Consider the following 7,468-nt stretch of genomic DNA (forward strand, 5'->3'; position numbering starts at 1 on the left):
ACTGGAGTCAGGGGGCAGTGAGCTCAGGTGTGTGACATCACATGGGGGGGCGTGGCCATAAGCTGGAAGGGCCCAGGTGGCCCTCTGGAGCTCTTTCCCTAGCTGGCTTTGTTGTCAGCTGGAGGTCTTCTTGGTTCACGGTGGCTCCTAGGCAGCTGGGTGGCTTGGGTTCTTGGAGAGGAAGGGGAGGAGGGCTGGTAGCAAGCCTGAATGGTCCCCTTTGCTAAGCAGGATCCATCCTGGTTTACATGGGAAGGGGAGACTACATCATGTGAGCCCTGTAAGATATTCCCCCCTCAGGGGATGGAAGAGCCGCTCTGGGAAGTGCATCTGCAGGCTTGCATGCAGAAGGTTCCAGATTCCCTCCCTGGCAGCATCTCCAAGATAGGGCTGAGAGAGGCTCCTGCCTGCAATCTTGGAGAAGCCGCTGCCCGTCCGAGGAGACAATCTGGAGCTAGATGGACCAAGGGTCTGACTCAGTATATGGCAGCTTCCAGGGTGTGTGGTGCCATGGATACAAAGAGCCAAGCTGACCAAGGAAAGAAGCTACTAGCCAGAGCAGCCAGGGACTGTGGGAGCGACGGAGGAACAGCAGCATCCCGCTGAGAATGCAAAGCATTGACGAGCTTCCTGTATTCCTAGGTAACCACTGGAAAAGGTGAGGTGTGCCATCAAGTCAATTTCGACTCCTGGCACCCACAGAACCCTGTGGTTGTCTTTGGTAGAATATAGGAGGGGTTGACCATTGCTATCTCCTGCACAGTGTGAGATGATGCCTTTCAGCATCTTCCTATATCACTGCTGCCCGATAGAGGTTTTCCCCATAGTACCAGCGGGGATTCGAACTGGCAACCTCTGGCTCCCTAGTCTAGTCGTTTTCCTGCTGTGCTATTAGTCCATCTGCTTAATTATAGCTTCGTCCAGGACTGGATTAGCCCTCCCCAGTAAAAACTATATTGGGAAACACTCAGCAGTAGCTTGGGAACTAGAAAGTGGCACAAGCAGGAAAAACAGGGACGAGCAAGAAAGCTGATACTCATAATATTTCTATACCACTTCCCAACAAAAGTCCTCTTAAGTAGTTTACATAAATATGAATAAATTTTAAAAATGGCTCCCTGTCCCCCAAAGGGCTCAGAATCTAAAAAAGAAACATAAGATAGACACCAGCAACAGTCACTGGAGGGATGCTGTGCTGGAGATGGATAGGGCCAGTTGCTCTACCCCTGCTACAGATAAGAGAATCACCACTTTTAAAAGTTGCCTCTTTGCTCTTTTAGCTGGGATACTAGTAGTAGCAATGATGATGATGATGATGATGATGGTGATGATGATGATGATGATGATGATGATGGTATCAAATGCAGTCAATAACATCAACTAGATTGCGTGTAAATAGAATAATAATAATGATAAATATAATTATTTTTAAATATATATATCTTTATTTAGAAGATAGAAAGCACCGTGGTCCTCAGTTCTTGTTTCTTTATTGTTACTATTATCTGTAGACTGTTTTTCAACAAAAAGCAAACTCTTCTCAGAGCAGTTTGCACAGGGGAAAGGTTTGCTGTCCCCAGAGGGCTCACAGTCCACCTAGAAAGAAGGGAGACCCCAGCAAGAGCCGCTGGAGGGATGCCGTGGTGGGGCTGGACAGGGCCAGATGCTCTCCCCCTGCTTAACCTAAAGGGCATCACCGCTTTGCTGGGTGCTCCGTTGCTCAGTCCACAGGGGGACCTTGCCTCTCCAAGCAGACCAGGCTAATAATTACTTGACTTTTATTTGAACATCTGCGCCCTGCCTTTCTCCACAGGCCCCAAGTATCCCATAGAAAGCAAAAAGGTCATTTCCCAAGGCGCCATGAAATGGGGCACCCCCACATGCTGTGGGGGCAGAGCAGGCACTGGAAAACTACCCCTAGAAGACAAACAACCCTGTTCAAAGCAGCCGTTGAGCAGCAACTGTTACCCAGAAACCTTCAATGATAGAACCCTGGCCCTGTTTGAGCAGGAATAAATCTCCTTCTGGCCTTCCTCTTCCCTGGGGGTTTCCAACCTCTCCTCCTGTGCCTTTCAAAGCAACCCAAGAAAAGTGTCAGGAGATAAGGATCAGAGGAGGATCTGGGGCCCAATTCTCACTCAGCCTGAAGCTCCCTTGGGGGAATTGGGGCCAATCTCTTGCTACCTACGCAACCTTAAAAGATGGTTGTGAGGCTAAAAGATGAGTGGGGAGCAAAGGAAGAGATCCATGTACATTCATTGCCCTGAGCTTTCGGCCAAAGGGTGGGTAAGACTATAATTGCTTGCTAGTGGCAAATTAGTATAAGTATTCTGTCTATTTTGTGGGGAAATGTCTAACGTGATGCCTGTATAATTCACAGTTACATCTGGGGAATAACTACAGCGAGAAAGAAGGTAAGCAGCTTCTTCTTCTACTTCTCCTCCTCCTCCTCCTCCTCCTCCTCCTGCTCCTCCTCCATAAGCTTCTATACAGTGTTGGGTTTATTCATTTTTTGATAAGTAAAGAAGCACATTTTCATTGATGCTAAAAGCCAGGAGAAATTAACCAGTAGGGTGCACATTGTGGGGTGCCTCTGTTATGGCAAAAGAGATATTTCCAGACTGGATTGGGCAAGGTTCGGACCACAATGTGGGTCTGGACATTTAAATTTGCATTCTGATTGGGCAAGATCTCCAGGATTTTTAAATTGTATATGGAATTGGGCAAGATCAAGGCCTGTGTGGGCCTCGATTTTTAAATTGCATCCCCCAGGTTGACATTGACATTTGTATTCTGATTGGGCAAGACCTCTAGGGTTTTTAAATTCTGTAAGGAATTGGGCAAGATCAGGGCCTGTGTGGGCCTCGATTTTTAAATTGCATCCCCAAGCTTGACTGAGCACACAATCTCTAGGTTCCCTTAGAGTGAATTGGGCACGATACCATTTTTTTTTAATTTCCATGTCTGGGCAGCTTTAAGCCAGTGGACTGGAGTCCCATGAGCTTGGAATCTCCAATGGCTCAACTGGGCAAGACAATTGGTGTCTTTAAATTCTGTCAGGACCTTGTGGACATATTTTTCAGCCAGGGGTGTAGTGTTAAATTTGGATCGACTGACCACCCACTTTTATTCATGCTCTTGATCAAGTCTGAATCAAATGGATCACGTTGCGTGTTTTATATGCGCTGTGTCCCAGGTTTTGAATGACCCATGAAGAGATGACTTCTTGTTTGGTGCACTCATGGCCATCTCGGATCCTCATTCCTTACTCAAGGAAAGCATTGATTTTGAATGCTGGGCTCAAGTTTTTGATGTTTTTCTGTCTATTGATAAAATGGAAGGAATCATTTCACATGCAAATGTTTAAATTGGTTGTGTCAGGCAAGGGTTTTGAGAACTGTCTTGATTAAAGAAATAGTCTGATTGCCTTGTCAGTAAGAAAGGTGCCTGCAGCCTAGGTGCAAATCATGCTATCTTGCACAGACACAAAAAGCCTTGTGGAAGGTTGTGTCTTTGTTGAAGATGATGTTAAGCATTTTAGCATTCAAGACTCTTCAGACATGGATCACATGAACGCCCGGCCTGAGAAATTGACACAATATTGAGCGGAGGGGAATGCACCTGCTTAAGGAGAGGAAGGCAGATCACCAAAGGCGGCAGGAGTCCTGTGATGAGGATGGGGTAAGTAACTGGGCCTGACTGGTTGGATGATGCCCCATCTGTATTGGGCTTCTTCCATAACAGATGCCGAATTAGTAGATAAATGTAAGGCAGTCTAACATTTCTCAATGACTCTCTTACAGAGGTTGGGAGAAGCTAAGAAGAAGGAGAGAAGAGACTCTACAGTGGAAGAACACACTTTGGGAAGAGCAGGATCAGCCCCTTTATCATTTCAGTTTCCCTCTTCTGCTGCACCTTCTTCAGTTCGACAATATCCCCTTTTTGTAATCTGGTGACCGGAACAATACACAGTAAGTTTTCCAATAGTGACAAAATACCAGGCTCTAATTTCCCCAGGCACCATGAAATTGGGCCACACACTTCATGCAGTGGGGGAAAAGCAAGCCGTAAAAAATGACTCCTCCTCTTCCTGGCCCCAAAGCCAGAGCAGACTCGCCCACAAATCCTGTTCAAAGCAGGCCTTGATCAGCCACAGTAAGCATTGGAACCCTGGCCCAGTTTGAGCAGGGAGAACAGTATGACTGGTCTTCTCCTCCCTCAGGGTTGCCATCTTGCCCTGACCTTGCAGCTTTCAAAGCAACCCAAGCAATGTGCCAGGCGTCAGTATGTGATCAGGACTTGGCTTCCAATCCTCACCCAGACTAAAGTTCCATGGGGGAAACTTGAGCAATCTCTTGCTACCTTCCCTGCATTATGAGACAGTTGTGAGGTTAAATCATGAGTGGGGAGCACAGGAAGAGATGGATGTACATTGCCCCAAGCTTTTGGCCAAAGGGTGAAATGAAAAATTACTCAGAACATTGCCTAACACAATGTCTGTATAATTCATAGTTACTTCTGAGGAACAGCTACAACTGTAAACAAGGTCAGCTTCATGTTGTTGTTGCTGTTGTTGTTGTTATACCCCAGTAAGCTTCCATACCACCTTGGGTTTATTCTCTCTTTTTGACAGTTAAAGCACCACGTTTTCATTGATGCCAGGAGATGTTGAACAGTAGGGCACACATCTTGGGGTGCCTCTGTTATGGCACAAGAGATAATCCCAGACTGATTGGGCAAGGTTTGGACCACAATGTGTGTCTGGACATTTAAATTTGCATTCTGATTGGCAAGACCTCTAGGGTTTTTAAATTCTGTAAGGAATTGGGCAAGATCAGGGCCTGTGTGGGCCTCGATTTTTAAATTGCATCCCCCAGCTTGACTGAGCACACTGTCTCTAGGTTCCCTTAGAGTGAATTGGGCATGATACCATCTTTTTAAAAAAATTCCATGTCTCGGCAGCTTTAAGCCAGTGGACTGGAGTTCCATGAGCTTGGAATCTTAAATGGCTCAACTGGGCAAGACAACTGGTGTCTTTAAATTCTGTCAGGGCCTTGTGGACATATTTTTCAGCCAGGGGTGTAGTGTTAAATTTGGATTGACTGACCACCCACTTTTATTCATGCTCTTGATCAAGTCTGAATCAAATGGATCACGTTGCCTGTTTTATATGCGCTGTTTCCCAGATGCTGAGTGACCCACGAAGAGATGACTTCTTGTTTAGTGCACTCATGGCCATCTCGGATCCTTATTCCTTACTCAAGGAAAGCATTGAGTTTGAATGCTGGGCTTAAGGTTTTGATGTTTTAATGTCTATTGATAAAATGGAAGGAATCATTTCACATGCAAATGTTTAAATTGGTTGTGTCATGCAAGGGTTTTGAGAATTGTCTCGACTAAGAAATATTTGATTGCCTTGTCAGCAAGAAAGGTTCTTGCAGCCTAGGTGCAAATCAAGCTATCTTGCACACAGACAAAAAACAACAACCCAACTTCTGTTTGAAAGTTGTGTCTTTGTTGAAGATGATGTTTGGCATTTTAGCATTCAAGACTCTACAGAAATGGATTGCGAGAACGCCTGACCTGAGAAATTGACACAAGATTGAGCGGAGGGGAATGCACTGTTTAATGAGAAGAAGGCAAATCACCAAAGAGGGCGGGAGTCCTGCGATGAGGTTGGGGTGAGTAACTGGGCCTGACTGGTTGGATGATGCCCCATCTGTATTGGGCTTCTTCCATAACAGATGCCTAATTAGTAGATAAATGTAAGGCAGTCTAACATTTCTCAATGACTCTCTTACAGAGGTCGGGAGAAGCTAAGAAGAAGGAGAGAAGAGACTCTACAGTGGGAGAACCACTTTGGGAAGAGCAGGATCAGCCCCTTTATCATTTCGGTTTCCCTCTTCTGCTGCACCTTCTTCAGTTCGACAGTATCGCTTTTTTGGTAATCTGGCGACCGGAACGATACACTGTAAGTATTCCAAATGTGGCAAAATACCAGGCTCTAGTTTCCCCAGGCACCATGAAATTGGGGCACACACCCCTTGCAGTGGGGACCGAGCAAGCCGTAAAAAATGACTCCTCCTCTTCCTGGCCCCAAACCCAGAGCAGACTCGCCCACCAGCCCTGTTCAAAGCAGGCCTTGACCAGCCACAGTAAGCATTGGAACCTGGCCCAGTTTGAGCAGGGAGAACAGTATGACTGGTCTCCTCCTCCCTCAGGGTTTCCATCTTGCACTGACCTTGCAGCTTTCAAAGCAACCCAACCGATGTGCCAGGTGTTAGTATCTGATCAGGACTTGGCTTCCAAACCTCACCCAGACTAAAGGTCCATGGGGGAAACTTGAGCAATCTCTTGCTTCTTTCCCTACCTTATGAGACAGTGGTGAGGTTAAATCATGAGTGGGGAGCACAGGAAGAGATGGATGTACATTGCCCCAAGCTTTTGGCCAAAGGGTGAAATGAAAAAGTACTCAGAACATTGCCTAACACAATGTCTGTATCATTTACAGTTACTTCTGAGGAACAGCTACAACTGGAAACAAGGTCAGCTTCATGTTGTTGTTGTTCTTGTTGTTGTTGTTGTTGTTATAGCCCAGTAAGCTTCCAGACCACCTTGGGTTTATTCTCTCTTTTTGACAGTTAAAGCACCACATTTTCATTGATGCCAGGAGATGTTGAACAGTAGGGCACACATCCTGGGGTGCCTCTGTTATGGCACAAGAGATATTCCCAGACTGATTGGGCAAGGTTCGGACCACAATGTGTGTCTGGACATTTAAATTTGCATTCTGATTGGGCAAGACCTCTAGGGTTTTTAAATTCTGTCTTGATCGAATTGGGCAAGATCTCTAGGATTTTTAAATTGTATATGGAATTGGGCAAGATCAAGGCCTGTGTGGGCCTCGATTTTTAAATTGCATCCCCCAGCTTGACCTTTACAATTGTATTCTGATTGGGCAAGACCTCTAGGGTTTTTAAATTCTGTATGGAATTGGGCAAGATCAGGGCCTGTGTGGGCCTCGATTTTTAAATTGCATCCCCCAGCTTGACTGAGCACACAATCTCTAGGTTCCCTTAGAGTGAATTGGGCATGATACCATTTTTTTTAAATTCCATGTTTGGGCAGCTTTAAGCCAGTGGACTGGAGTCCCATGAGCTTGGAATCTCCAATGGCTCAACTGGGCAAGACAATTGGTGTCTTTAAATTCTGTCAGGGCCTTGTGGACATATTTTTCAGCCAGGGGTGTAGTGTTAAATTTGGATCGACTGACCACCCACTTTTATTCATGCTCTTGATCAAGTCTGAATCAAATGGATCACGTTGCGTGTTTTATATGCGCTGTGTCCCAAGTCTTGAGTGACCCATGAAGAGATGACTTCTTCTTTAGTGCGCTCATGGCCATCTCAGATCCTTATTCCTTACTCAAGGAAAGCATTGATTTTGAATGCTGGGCTCAAGGTTTTGA

General features: G+C 45.8%; 1 long non-coding RNA gene across 1 annotated transcript; it reads left to right on the plus strand.

Moving 5' to 3' along the window:
- Window positions 1-5,520: 5,520 nt before the first annotated feature.
- LOC128346210 (uncharacterized) lies at window positions 5,521-7,051 on the plus strand. Its single transcript, XR_008316844.1, has 3 exons — window positions 5,521-5,681; window positions 5,804-5,971; window positions 6,512-7,051. It is a non-coding gene; the product is annotated as an uncharacterized LOC128346210 (long non-coding RNA).
- Window positions 7,052-7,468: the final 417 nt, after the last annotated feature.

The sequence above is a fragment of the Hemicordylus capensis genome, chromosome 2 (assembly GCF_027244095.1).
Source record: "Hemicordylus capensis ecotype Gifberg chromosome 2, rHemCap1.1.pri, whole genome shotgun sequence".
Lineage (NCBI taxonomy): Eukaryota > Metazoa > Chordata > Lepidosauria > Squamata > Cordylidae > Hemicordylus > Hemicordylus capensis.